General features: G+C 44.6%; 1 long non-coding RNA gene across 1 annotated transcript; it reads left to right on the top strand.

Moving 5' to 3' along the window:
• Nucleotides 1-15: 15 nt before the first annotated feature.
• Nucleotides 16-15,156, top strand: LOC144577293 (uncharacterized). The gene is made up of 2 exons (XR_013520805.1): nucleotides 16-336; nucleotides 14,374-15,156. It is a non-coding gene; the product is annotated as an uncharacterized LOC144577293 (long non-coding RNA).

The raw sequence follows: 15,156 nt of genomic DNA, 5'->3' as shown, positions 1-15,156 counted from the left end.
ACGTCACGGAGCCGCGCCCTCCCCGCGCCGCCCTGGCAACGGTCACCTATCGCTCCTTGGGCCGCCAGAAACTCTGGCCCGCGGTCCGCAGCTTCCTCCCTCTCGTGTGCGTTCATTCCGCTCGTGGCTTCTGTCGCTCAGCAAGCGCTCAACACCGACGCATGAGATAACCACGCTGGAAGGCCCTGAAAGGCAGTCGTCCATTCAGCACGTGCTTAGAGCGCTGCTCATCTGGGCCAGGCGCTGGGCCAGGCTCCCGACACGCATCAGGGGAGAAGCAGGCAGAAGCCAGGCCCTGTTGGAGCTTACATTGGTAAATAACCACGATAATTTCAGGTAAATGATAGGTGCTATTAAAAATATGCGTCTTAAAAATGAAAAAAAAAATGAGTCTTGGCCAGGCGTGGTAGCTCACGCCTGTAATCCCAGCACTTTGGGAGGCCGAGGTGGGAGGATAACCTGAGGTCAGGAGCTCGAAACCAACCTGGGTAACATGGTGAAACCGCATCTCTACAAATAAACAAAAAATACATAGAGAGCCCTGGCGCGGTGGCTCACGCCTGTAATCCCAGCACTTTGGGAGGCTGAGGCCGGTGGATCACAAGGTCAAGAGATCGAGACCATCCTGGTCAACATGGTGAAACCCCGTCTCTACTAAAAACACAAAAAATTAGCTGGGCATGGTGGCGCGTGCCTGTAATCCCAGCTACTCAGGAGGCTGAGGCAGGAGAATTGCCTGAACCCAGGAGGCAGAGGTTGTGGTGAGCCAAGATCGCGCCATTGCACTCCAGCCTGGATAACAAGAGTGAAACTCCGTCTCAAAAATAAATAAATAAATAGATAGATAGATAAATTAGCAGTGAGCCGTGAGCTTGCACCACGGCACTCCAGTCTGCATAACAAGACGAGATCTTGTCTCAAAAAAAAAAGTAGGCATGAACCACCTAGCCTGGCCAAAAAAAAGTGCTTCTTCATAGCCCACGAGTAGGGGAGAGGAGTGTTGAATTGCAAATTCCAGAACCCCAGACCTATGGAGGGAAATTCCAAATATTTACATTTATTAAGGCACTTCTTATGCAAACTACAGTGTGAGAGCAACTGAGTTCTAGAGATCTCAGTATAATACCTTTTGAGTCACACACTCAGCAGACATACATGAAGCACCTGCTGACATGCCTGGGACTGGGGACGCAGAAAGATGAAAACAACACAGTCCTGCTCTCATTCTCTGCAGCCCAGCGTTGTCAGCTGTGTAAAGGAAAGAATGATTCCTTCATCTAAGTACTGTAGCCAGGAGGATGGAAGGAGTTAACACCAGCAAGAATCTGGAGCCATATTGGCAAGGCTGGTCTGGAACTCCTGACCTCAGATTATCTGCCCACCTCAGCCTCTCACAGCTCTTGGATTACAGGTGTGAGCCACCATGTCCGGCCACCACAGTAATTTTTTAAAAAGGAATGTAACCGAGGAGAATGTCACAGTCAAAATGATGAACAAAATAAGTCAAGCACAAAAAATGGCATGCATATGATTCTATTTATAAACAATCAAAACCAAGCAAGCAAAAGTGATCTATAGTGACAGAGGTCAGAATAGTCTTAACCTGGGGCATGGAAAGAGGGTTGGCTAGGAGTAGACTCAAGGGAACCTACCCTCCCGAGTGTTGGAAACATCATAGCTTGCTCTTGGTGGCAGTTACATGAAGATATAGACATAGATAAAAATACGGATATGGACATAGATGCAGGCCCTGCTTCATGGATATGCAACCAGGGGAGTCACACAGGGTTCTGTTCTCTGAAGGGCCCAACACTTTGGGATTTAGTGGTCTGTGGTCACCATCTTGAAATTGTTTCATTTATCTATGAGACTGTTTTGTAAGTGAGGTCTGGTCAACATTAGCTGGGAGTGGTGATGTGCACCTGTAATCCCAGCTACTTGGGAGGCTGAGGCAGGCAAATCACTTGATCCTGGAAACAGAAGTTGTGGTGAGCCAAGATGATGCCATTGCACTCCGGCCTGGGTGACAGAGCAAGACTCCATATCAAAAAAAAAAAAAAAAAAAAAAAAAAGCAAATGGTTCTTCCCATGTGAATGGGCAACATCCAATTTGTTGAGGGCCTATATAGAACAAAAAGGAAGGAATTTGCAAAAAGGCTGCTAGAACTAATAGGTGAGTTTAACAAGGTCATAGGATACAAGACCAACAAATAAAAACAATTCTGTTTATACACACTAGCAACAAACAATTGAAATTTTAAAATATCATTTGTAGTAGCACCAAAAACTATTAAATAGTTATAATAGAGCTAAGAAAGTATCTGCAAGATTTGTATAGCAAAACCTACAAAACATTAATGAAAGAAGTGTTTTAAAACTTTAAGAAATAGAGAGCTGCTGGGCATGGTGACTCACGTCTGTAATCCCAGCACTTTGAGAGGCTGAGGCAGGTGGATCACAAGGTCAGAAGTTCAAGATCAGCCTGATCAATGTGATGAAACCCTGTTTCTACTAAAAATACAAAAATTAGCCGGGTGTGGTGGCACGTACCTGTAGTCCCAGATACTTGGGACGCTGATGCAGGAGAATTGCTTGAATCCGGGAGGCAGAGGCTGCAGTAAGCCAAGATTGCACCACTGCATTCCAGCCTGGGCAACAAAGTGAGATTCCATCTCCAAAAAAGAGAGAGAGAGAGAGAAAGAAAGAAATGGAGAGATGTATCCTGTTCATAGATTCAGCATTCTTAAGGTTCCCATTCTCCTCACATGTATCTACAGAGTCAGTGCAATTCCAGGGAAGATCCCATTGGACTCTTCTGTTGAAATTAACAAGCTGGCCGGGAGCAGGGGCTCACGCCTGTAATCCCAACACTTTGGGAGGCCGAGGGGGGTGGATCACGAGGTCAAGAGATCGGGACCATCCTGGTCAACATGGTGAAACCCCATCTCTACTAAAAATACAGAAAAAAATTAGTTGGGCATGGTGGCGCGTGCCTGTAATCCCAGCTACTCAGGAGGCTGAGGCAGGAGAATTAATTGCCTGAACCCAGGAGGCGGAGGTTGCAGTGAGCCGAGATCGCGCCATTGCACTCCAGCCTGGGTAACAAGAGCGAAACTCCGTCTCAAAAAAAAAAAGAAAGAAATTGACAAATTTGTATAGAAAAACAAAGAACCTAGAATAAGCAAAATAATTTTGAAAAAGAATAGCAAAGTTTAAGGGCTCGTGCTACCTGATTTCAAGACTTATTATAAAGCTACTTACCTAACACTGTAAATCAAGATAATATGTAACTGACATAAGCATAAACATGTAAATAAATAGAACAAAACAGAAAGCTCAGAAATAGACCCAAACATCTACAGCCAATTGGTTTTTGACAAAGATCTTTAAAGAGAGCAAAGCAGTAACTTCCCATGAGGTGAAAATGTCCATCAAGGCCTGAGCCTTTGAATAGAGAAAACCTCACCGCTGCATAAGAAGGGGTATGAAAGGGGGCTGGATAGCTCTTTGTCTTTATTTTTCATTTTTCCTGAAGAGGCTCTTTTTATATAAGGTGGATCTAGAAGATGTCCAAATCTCAGCCATCTGAAATCCATCCCCCAGGCTGCTGAGGCAGCAGGGAAGGCAGGTCGCTGTCCGCGGTGCTGAACTCACAGCTTTCCCCCTCCTGCCATCCTCCTGCCCTTCCGTTCTGGCACGGTGGGTAACCACAACTCCCGGTGCCCCTGGTTTTGGTTTGTTATGTTCTATATTGAGACATTTTTTCCTACTTGTATGTGCTATCTTCTTAGTAGAAGAAAAGGCATACAAATTTAATGTGCATACACGGGAGCCTTCAGAATGAAGACCCAACTTCTCCATGTGTTACACAAACATGCATACCATTTTGAGGTTACAGAAATAATGGGAGCTTAGATTTTGGTAAAACAGGTTATGAGAGGGGGTAAAGAGGCTTGACTAGTAAAGGTGTCCTTGTTATGTGGATAAAGCATCCTTTGGAGAGAATAGATGGTAAGGGTGTGAGACTCCCATTCGCTCTTGGATCTGGGGAAAGAATAGAATGGGGGAGGGGGCATGGCTGCATTCATGGAGATTTTCTGCAGATGCAAATTTTCTCCACTTAAGGCAGCTTTGCAAGGCCACTTCTGTCAAGATGACCAAGTGGCAGCCATTTCAAAATATGTCAAATAAATATATTTTGGGGTAAAATATTTTAATTTCCTTCAATCCCCACTTTGAAACTTCAGACAAGTTTCACATATCAAAAAGCCAAGCTAGGCCAGCCACAGTGACTTGCACCTGTAATCCCAGCACTTCGGGAGGCTGAGGTGGGAGGCTCAATTGAGCCCAGCATGGATAACACAGCAGAAACCCATCGTTTTCAAAATAGAAAAAAAATGGCCAGATGTGGTGGCACACACCTGTAGTCCCAACTACTCAGGAGGCTGAGGCAGGAGGATTGCTTGAGCCTGGGAGGCCAACGCTCAAGATCATTCCCTGCACTCCAGCCTGAGTGACAGAAAGAAAAAAAAAAGCCAAGCTGATAGCTTTGGAGATACTTGGGTGAGAGGTTTTTAGATCAAGATAGAGAAAAGAGGGGAAAGACAAATGGGATAAATAGGCATAAATTGAAATATCCCATATTGTCAGAGGCGTTTGAACCAGACTGACTCTATTTTGAATAGGGGCTGGGCAAAATAATGCTGAGACCTGCTGGTCTGCATTCCCAGGGAGCTAGGCAATCTTAGTCACGGAATGAGATAGGAGGTTGGAACAAGATACAGGTCACAAAGACCTTGCTGATAAAACAGGATGGAGTAAAGAAGCCAGCCGTTAAGGCCAAGAGCAACGCCTGATGCCCGTAATCTTAACATTCTGGGAGGCCGAGGTGCGCAGGTCACTTGAGGTCAGGAATTTGAGACCAGCTTGGCCAGCACAGTGAAATCTCATCTCTACTAAAAATATGAAAAATTAGCTGGATTTGGTGGTGCACACCTGTAATCCTAGCTACATGGGAGGCTGAGGCATGAGAATCGCTTGAACCTTGGAGGCAGAGATTGCAATGAGCCAAGATCATGCCATTGCACACCAGCCTGGGCAACAGAGTGAGATTCCATCTCAATTTAAAAAATAAAAAATTTTTTAAAAGCTGATTCAAACCCACCAAAACAAAGATGGTGAAAAAAGTGACCTCTGGTCGTCCTCATTACTCATTATACACTAATTATAGTGCATTAGCATGCTAAGAGATGCCATGGCAACATGAGAAATTTACCCTATGTGGTCTAAGATGGGCAGGAACCCCCAGTTCCAGAAATTGCTCACTGCTTTTCCAGAAAACTCGTGAATAATCCACCCCTTGTTTAGCATATAATCAAGAAAGAACTGTGTGCATACTTAGTTGAGCAGCCTATGCCACTGCTCTGCCTGTGGAGTAGCCATTCTTTATCCTTTACCTTCTTAATAAACTTGCTTTCACCTTACTCTATGGAATTGCCCCAAATTCTTTCTTGCATGAGGTCCAAGAACCCTCTCTTGGAGTCTGGGTCGGACCCTTTTGTAGTAACAGTATCTTCTGTAGTGAGCCTTTTAGTCCTGAGATTAGATGAGTTCAGTTAAACAGCCATGTCTCACTCCAGGAGGTGGCATTGAACATGGGCTAGTCCTCTATATGTGATATAGGCCATCAAATTTCTTTCTTTTTATTTTGAGACAGGGTCTCTCTCTGTCACCCAGGCTGAAGTGCAGTGGCAAAATCATAGCTCACTGCATCCTCACTCTCCTGGGCTCAAGCAGTCATCCCACTTCAGCTTTCTGAGTAGCTGGGACTACACGTATATGCCACTATGTGCAGCTAATTCTTTATTTTTTGTAGGGGTCTCACTATGTTCAAGACCCAGTCTGGTCTTGAGCTCATGGGCTCAAGTGAGCCTCCTGCATCAGCCTCCCAAAGTGCTGGGATTACAGATGTGAGCCACTGTATCTGGCCAGCAATCACATTTCTAATAAGACATTTATACTGTGAACCCAAAAGTATCTGAGACAAGTCTTAATCAATGTAGAAAGTTTATTTTGCCAAGGTTAAGGTCACATCCATGACACAGCCTCAGAAGGTCCTGAGGACATGTGCCCAAGGTGGTCATGGTACAGCTTGCTTTTATACATTTTAGGGAGACATAAGGCATCAATCAATACATATAAGATGTACATTGCTTTTAACTGGAAAGGTGGGACAACTTGAAGTGGGGAGGTGGGTAGGGGCTTCCAGGTCTTAGGTGGATTTAAAGATTCTGATTGGTAGTTGGTTGAAAGAGTTATTATCTAAAGGCCTGGAATCAATAGAAAAAATGTCTGGGTTACAATAAGGGGTTGTGGAGACCAAAGTTTTGTCATGCAGGTGAAGCCTCCATAGCAGGCTTTAGAGAGAATAGATTGTAAATGTTTCTTATCAGCTTAAGGTCTGTGTTGGGATTAAATGCTGGTTGGCTTCTCCTGAATTTCAAAAGGGAGGAGGGCATTATGAGTCATGTCTGACACCCACTTATCATGGCTTGAACTAGTTTTTCAAGTTAACTTTGGAGCGCCCTTGGCTGAGGGAAATGGTCTGTTCAGATGACTGGGGGAACTTAGAATTTTATTTTTGGTTTACACTATAGAAACAGAAAAAAAAAAGGTTAACTTTGGAGCACTCAGTTTCTAGACTAGTTTTTTTTAAGTATGTAAACCAAAAATAAAATTCTAAGCCCCCGTCCCCCAAACTGCTGAACAGATCCCCCTCCTCTTCGCCAAGGGCATTCCAAAGCTAACCTGAAAAGCTAGTTCAGGCCAAGATGGGAAACGAGGGTCAGACATGCCTCATTATATCCTCCTCCCTTTTGGAATTACTGAGAGAAAATATATTTTTTTAACATTTATAGTAGCTTTATTCAGAACAGCAGAAACTGGAAACAAACTATTAATATATTCCTTCATTGAGCGAATGGTTAAACAAACTATGGTACATCTATACTATGGAATACTATTCAGCAGTAAAAAATGAATAAACTATTGATACATGCAGCAACCTGGATGAATCTCCAGAGAATCATGCTGAATGTAAAAGGTAAGCCCCAAAGATTACATACTATATTCCATTTATACAGTATTCTTAAAATGACAAAATTACAAAATGGAGAACAGATGATTGGTTGTTACAGGTTAAGGAGGGGGTGGGAGCGGGAGGGAAATGAGTGTGCCTATAAAAGGAAAATATGAGGGACCCTTGTGGTAATGGAAGTCATCTGTCAATGCCAATATCTTGTTTGTGATATTAGACTATACTTTTTTTAATGTTTTATTTCCCTAGGTAGTTGGGGAATAGGTGGTATTTGGTTACATGAGTAAGTTCTTTAATGGTGATTTGTGAGATTTTTGGAGCATCCATCACCAGAACAGTATACATTACACCCAATTTGTAGTCTTTTAGCCCTCACCCTCTTCCCACCCTTTCCCCCTGAGTCCCAAAAGTCCACTGTGTCATTCTTATGCCTTTGCATCATCATAGCTTAGCTCTCACTTATGAGAGAGAACATACCATGTTTGGTTTTCCATTTCTGAGTTACTTCACTTAGAATATAGTCTCCAATTTTATCCAGATTGCTGTGAATACCATTAATTCATTCCTTTTTTTATGGCTGAGTAGCATGTCATTGTATATATCGATACCACAGTTTCTTTACCCACTCATTGATTGATGGACATTTGGGTTGGTTCCACATTTTTGCAATTGAGAATTGTGCTGCTATAAACATGCATGTGCAACTATCTTTTTCATATGACTTCCTTACCTCTGGGTAGATACCCAGTGGTGCAATTGCTAGATCAAATGTTAGTTCTACTTTTAATTTTTTTTTTTTGAGACAGAGTCTTGCTCTGTCACCAGGCTGGAGTGGCTAGACTGCAGTGGTGCGATCTCAGCTCACTGCAACCTCCACCTCCCAGGTTCAAGCAATTCCCCTGCTTCAGCCTCCCGAGTAGCTGGAACTACAGGTGTTCACCACCGTGCCTGGCTAATTTGGGTATTTTAGTAGAGATGGGGTTTCACCATGTTGGCCAGGATGGTCTCAATCTCCTGACCTCGTGATCCCCCTGCCTCAGCCTCCCAAAGTGCTGGGATTACAGTTGTGAGCCACCACTCCCAGCCTACTTTTAGTTCTTTAAGGAATCACCACACTGTTTTCCATAGTGGTTGCACTAGTTTACATTCCCACCAGCAGTGTAGAAGGGTTCCCTGTTCACCACATCCATGGCAACATCTATTATTTTTTTATTATGGCCATTCTTCCAGGCATAAGGTGGTATCGCATTGTGGTTTTAATTTGCATTTCCCTGATCATTAGTGATATTGAGCATTTTTTCATATGTTTGTTGGCCGTTTGTTTATCTTCTTTTGAGAATTGTCTATTCATGTCCTTAGCCCACTTTTTGATGAGATTGTTTTTTTCTTGCTAATTTGTTTGAATTTGTTGTAGATTCTGGATATTATTTCTTTGTCAGATACATAGACTGGGAGGATTTTCTCCTGCTCTGTGGGTTGTCTGTTTACTCTGCTGACTGTTCCTTTTGCCATACAAAAGCTCTTTAGATTAATTAAGTCCCAGCTCTTTATCTTTGTTTTTATTGCATTTGCTTTTAGGTTCTTAGTCATAAAATCTTGCCTAAGCCAATGTCTAGAAGGGTTTTTCTGATGTCATCTTCTAGAATTTTTACAGTTTCAGGTCTTAGATTTAAGTCCTTGATCCATCTTGAGTTGATTTTTGTATAAGGTGAGAGACGAGGATCCAGTTTCATTCTCCTACATGTGGCTTGCCAATTATCCCAACACCATTTGCTAAAAAGGGTGTCCTTTCTCCACTTTATGTTTCTGTTTGCTTTTTCAAAAATCAGTTGGCTGTAAGTCTTTGGGTTTATTTCTGGGTTTTTATGTTCTGTTCCATTGGTCTGTGTGCCTATTTTTATACCAGTACCATGCTGCTTTGGTGACTATGGCCTTATACTATAGTTTGAAATCAGGTAATGTGATGCCTCCAGATTTGTTCTTTTTGCTTAGTCTTGATTTGGCTATGTGGGCACTTTTTTGGTTCCGTATGAATTTTAGAACTGTTTTTTCTAGTCCTGTGAAGAATGATGATGGTGTTTTGATGGGAATTGCATTGCATTTGTATATTGCTTTTCGCAGGGTGGTCATTTTCACAATACTGAGTCTACCCATCCATGAGCATGGGATATATTTCCATTTGTGTGTGTGGTCTATGATTTCTTTCAGCAGTGTTTTGTAGTTTTCCTTGTAGAATTCTCCCACCTCCTTGGTTAGGTATATTCCTAAGTATTTTGTTGTTGTTGTTGCAGCTATTGTAAAAGGTATTGAGATCTTGATTTGATTCTCAGCTTGGTTGCTCTTGGTCTATAGGAGAGCTACTGATTTATGTACATTAATTTTGTATCCAGAAACTTTGCTGAATTATTTTATCAGTTCTAGGAGCTTTTTGGAGGAGTCTTGAGGGTTTTCTGGGCTTATAATCAGAACATCAGCAGACAGTGACAGTTTAACTTCCTGTTTTCTGATTTGGATGCCCTTTATGTCTTTGTCTTGTCTGATTGCTCTGGCTAAGACTTCCAGTACTGTGTTGAAGAAAAGTGGTGAGAATGGGCATCCTTGTCTTGTTCCAGTTCTCAGAGGGAAGAAAAGCTTCTTTAAATCTAATAAAAAAACATGTACAACCTATTCTCTCTGAAGCGTGCTATCTGGAAGCTTCATCTGCATGACAAAACATTGGTCTTCACAACCCTTTACTACAACCCAGATATTTCCTTCTATTGATTCCTCTTTATTGGTAATAACTCTTTTGACCAATTGCCAGTTAGAAATATCTTTGAATCCACCCTCCAACCTGGAAGCCCCTCCCTGCTGCACCGCTGCTTACAGTTTTCCTGCTGTTCCTCACTGATAATGTCTTTCATGTCTTGATTAATGCCTTATGTCTCCCTAAAATGTGTAGAACTAACTACTTGTGGCCAAAACACCTTGGACACATGTTCTTAGGATCTCTCAAGGGCTGTATCACAGGCCATTGGTCACTCATATTTGGCACAGAATAAATCTATTCAAATATTTTACAGAGTTTGACTATTCATCAACAAGTATCTGTATATACTATCAATTTTTTAGGATTAAGAGCTTGTTGATTATATAAATGTCAGACATATCCAAAATTAGAGGGAATGGTATAATGAACTTCTCATTTTTTACACGTCATTCAAATGACAGTGAACTTCTATATACTCATCACCCAGTGTCAACTCATGTTTCATCACCTCCCACATATCCAGATTGTTTTGAAGCAAACCTCATGTATTATATAATTTCATTTATAAATATTTCAGTATGGATCTCAAAGGGATAAGAGCTCTTTGAAAACATATTCCCAACACATTAGCACATCTAAGAAGTAACGATTATCCCCTAACATCATCAAACATCCAGTTAGTGTATACATGATTAGATTTATGGGTGAGATGCTATGCTCAAAGGGGTTGAAGGCTCTGCCTGGAAATGACAAGTATAGCAAGGTGATAAGGTTTGGCTGTGTCCTCACCCAAATCTTGAATTGTAGTTCCCACAATCCCCAAGTGTCATGGGAGGAACCCAATGGGAGGTAATTGAATCATGAATCCAGTTATTCCCATGCTGTTGTTCTCATGATGGAAGTGGGTTTTCATGAGATCTGATGGTTTTATAAGGGGCTTTCCCCCTTTTGCTCCACACTTGTCCTTCCTGCTGCCATGTAAAGAAGGGTGCGTTTACTTCCCCTTCTGCCATGATTGTAAGTTTCCTGAGGCTTCCCCAGCCTTGCAGAAGTGAGTCAACTAAACCTCTTTCCTTTACAAATTGCCTAGTCTGAAGCAGTTCTTTATAGCAGTGTAAGAACAGAAAAATACAGTAAATTGGTACCACAGAGAGTGGGGTGCTGCTATAGAGATACCCAAAAATGTGGAAGTGATATTGGAACTGGGTAACAGGCAGAGGTTGGAAGTTTGGAGGGCTCAGAAGAATACAGGAAAATGTATGAAAGCTTGGAACTTCCTTGAGACTTGTTGGATGGTTTTGGCCAAAATGCTGATAGTGATATAGACAACAAAGTCCAGGCTGAGGTGATCTCAGACGGAGAATAAAAACTTCATGGAAACTGGAGCAAAAGTGACTCTTGCCATGCTTTAGCAAAGAGATTGGTGACATTTTGCCCCTCCCCTAGAGATCTATGGAATTTTGAACTTGAGAGAGATGATTTAAGGTATCCGGTGAAAGAAATTTCTTTTTTCTTTCTTTTTTTTGAGATGGGAGTCTTTCTCTGTTGCCCAGCTTAGAGTGCAGTGCCTCCGTCTCCTGGGTTCAAGCGATTCTCCTGCCTCAGCCTCCTGAGTAGCTGGGATTGCAGCTATCACTGTGCCCAGCTAATTTTTATATTTTTAATAGAGATGGGGTTTCACCATCTTGGTCAGGCTGGTCTCAAACTCCTGACTTTGTGATCCATCTTGGTCAGGCTGGTCTCAAACTCCTGACTTTGTGATCCACTTGCCTCGGGCTCAAAGTGCTGGGATTGCAGGCATGAGCCACCAGGCCCAGCTAGTGAAAGAAATTCCTAAGTGGCAAAGTGTTCAAGAGGAAACAAAGCATCAAAGTTTGGGAATTTTGCAGCCCAACGATGTGACAGAAAAGAAAACCCTATTTTCTGGGGAGAAATTCAAGCTGGCTACAGAAATTTGCATAAGTAACAAGGAACTAAATGTTAGTCACCAAGACAATGGTGAAAACCTCTCCAGGACATGTCAGAGACCTTTGTGGCAGCCCCTCCCATCACAGGGCTGGAGGCCTAGGAGGGACAAATGGTTTCCTGGGCTGGGTCCAGGGCCCCCCTGCCTTGTGCAGCCTTGGGACCTGATGCCCTGAATCTTGGCCGCTCCAGCTGTGGCTAAAAGGGGCCAATGTACAGATCAAGCCATTGCTTCAGAGAGTGCAAGCCCCAGGCCTTGGCAGCTTCCACATGGTGTTGGGCCTGCTGGTGCACAGAAGTCAAGAATTGAGGTTTGGGAACTTCCACCTAGGTTTCAGAGGATGTATGGAAAGGCCTGGGTATCCAGGCAGTAGTCTGCTACAGGGGTAGAGCCCTCATGGAGAACCTCTGCTAGGGCAGCGTAGTAGGGAAATGTGGGGTCAGAGCCCCCATACAGTCTCCATTGGAGCACTGCCTAGTGGAGCCGTAGGAAGAGGGCCATTGTCCTCCAGACTCCAGAATGGTAGATCCACCAATAGCTTGCACTGTGTACCTGGAAAAGCCACAGACAACACCAGCCTAAGAAAGCAGCAAGGGGCAGGGCTTTACCCTGCAAAGCCACAGGAGGGGAGCTACCCAAAGCGTGCCTGGATGTGAGACACAGTCAAAGGTCATTTTGGAACTTTAAGGTTTAGTGAATGCCCTGTTGGATTTTGGACTTGCATGGGGCCTGTAGCCCCTTTGTTTTGGACACTTTCTCCCATTTGGAATGGGTTTATTTACCCAATGCCTCTACCCCTATTGTATCTAGGAAGTGATTTTGATTGATTGATTTTGATTTTACAGGCTCCTAGGTGGAAGAGACTTCCCTTGTCTCAGATGAGACTTTGGACTTGGACTTTTGGGTTAATACTGGAATGAATTAAGACCTTGAGGGACTGTTGGGAAGGCATGATTGTGTTTTGAAATGTGAGGACATGAGATTTGGGGGGGGACCAGGAGTGGAATGATATGCTTTGGCTGTGTCCCAACCCAAATCTCAACTTGCATTATAGTTCCCATAATCCACACATGTCATAGGAGGTACCTGGTAGGAGGTAATTGAATCATGGGAGTGGTTACCACCATGCTGTCTCATGGTAGTGAGTGAATTCTCATAAGATCTGATGGCTTAAAAGGGGCTTTCCCCCTCTTTGCTCAGCACTTCTCCTTCGTGCAGCCTGTAGCCATGTGAAGAAAGACATGTTTGCTTCCCCTTCTGCCATGATTGCTCCCAGAAGGATGTGAACAAACTCAGGGTGTGGGGCTTGAGCTCCCTGAATGGCATCACTGGGTTGGCGATGTCCCCGAGGAGTGGTTGTAGGGTTCAAGCTGTTCACCGTGGAGAAGAGCAGCCTCAGAAGATCAACCCCCTTCTGCTCCTGTCCCCAGGCAGGCAGAGCAAGCAGAGTCTGTGGGCCTGGGGTGCAGAGCTGGGATCCATGGGGAAACCACAGGCACTTGGATTTTAATACCACATGAGCAAATACCCAAGAGTTAAACAAGATAGAAACCAGGGAAGTGCTTAAAAACATAGGCCAGGCACAGTGACTCACACCTGTAATCCCAGCACTTTGGGAGGCCGAGGCGGGCTGATCACCTGAGGTGGGGAGTATGAGACCAGCCTGACCAACACGGAGAAACTTCATCTCTGCTAAAAATAGAAAATTAGCCAGTCATGGTGGCACATGCCTGTAATCCCAGCTACTTGGTGGGCTGAGGCAGGAGAATCGCTGGAACTGGGAGGAGGAGGTTGCAGTGAGCAGAGATCGTGACATTGCAGTCCAGCCTGGGCAACAAGAGCAAGACTCCATCAGAAAGAGAGAGAGAGAGAGAGAGAGAGAGAGAGAGAGAGAGAGAGAGAGAAGTACTGCCAGGGATGCTTGTGAATGGTCTCTGCAGTTGTCAAGTCGCCAGCAGATAACTTTAATGCATGAGCCACAAATCATAGAGATCAAAAAGGTGTTTTCAGAGCAGAATGTTGTAAGCAGTGGAGATATTCAAGCACCTGAGCTAGAAACATTTCCCCACATGCCGCTTGGCAAAGGAGGGTGATGGAGAGGGTTGTGGGAGTGGCCAAGTATCTTCCCTAGTCTAAGTCACAAAGCAAAGCAATGGGGACAAAGCATAGGTCAGCACCCCGCTACATGAAGAACTGACGAGGGAGGGGTGATTGAGGGAGGCTGAGTGCCTGTGGGCATAGAGGCCCATGTCCGTGACAAGGGGCAAAGGGCAGGGAGCAAGAATATTCCTAAAGGCCTCTAAATCCTTCACCAGGTGGCCAGGCCCCCCCTACCAAACCCAGCTCCTGATGGTGGGACAGTGCATAGAGCATCTCAGCTGTGCAGACAGTGTTGTGGGAGCCACAGATCACCTGGCTCCAAGTAGGACAGCCTTTTCCTGAGACAGCCAGAGGGGAAGAGGCCTGCTCAGACCCAGGGGGTCCTGAAGGGAAGGGAACAGCCTCCTGCATGCTCACTGTCTGCCCCTTCCTCCTCCTCTTCCCATTTTTTTTTTTTTTCAGATGGAGCTTCACTCTTTTGCCCAGGCTGTAGTTCAATGGCGTGATCTCAGCTCACTGCAACCTCGACCTCCTGTGTTCAAGCGATTCTCCTGCCTCAGCCTCCCAAGTAGCTGAGATTACAGACATGCACCACCACACCCGGCTAATTTTGTATTTTTTAGTAGAGACATGGTTTCTCCATGTTGGTCAGGCTGGTCTCAAACTCCTGACCTCAGGTGATCCACCCACCTTGGCCTCCCAAAGTGCTGGGATTGCAGGCATGAGCCACTGTGTCCGGCTCCTCCTCCTTTTCCAATCCCACCACAGCCCCAGGCCCTCCTTTCCTCCACTGGCTCCTTTCTCTCACATTTGCTCCCCAAATCCAAATTCCTGGCCACACTGCAGACAGCGCCCTCCTGACACAGCCTCTGCCTACCCCGTCCCCTCACTCACTGCAGGCCCCTCCCTCCTTCCGTCTCACCCCAGGGCCTTTGCACCTGCTGTTGCCTCCGCCTGCAAAACCCAGCCTCTTGTCCTCAGTCTCAGCTCAGCTGTCACCTCCTCAGGGAGGCCTTCCTGGGCCACCCAGGCCAGTGTTGCTCCCACCCCAACCCTGCCCCACTTTCACCTGATTTTGTTTTCTTCGTGGCCCCACCGCTCCTGGGAGGATCTCACATTTACGTTTTTCCATTTCTTGTTCAGCATCTGCTCCCACACACCCACCAGAATGTATGATTTCTTCAAGGTTGTGTCCCCAGGGCCTGTAACTCACTGAGCATAAGCTGGATAAATGAATGCAAGAAT

Source organism: Callithrix jacchus, chromosome 1 (assembly GCF_049354715.1).
Source record: "Callithrix jacchus isolate 240 chromosome 1, calJac240_pri, whole genome shotgun sequence".
In the NCBI taxonomy this organism is placed as follows: domain Eukaryota; kingdom Metazoa; phylum Chordata; class Mammalia; order Primates; family Cebidae; genus Callithrix; species Callithrix jacchus.
This window is presented reverse-complemented; position numbering and strand designations above follow the sequence as displayed.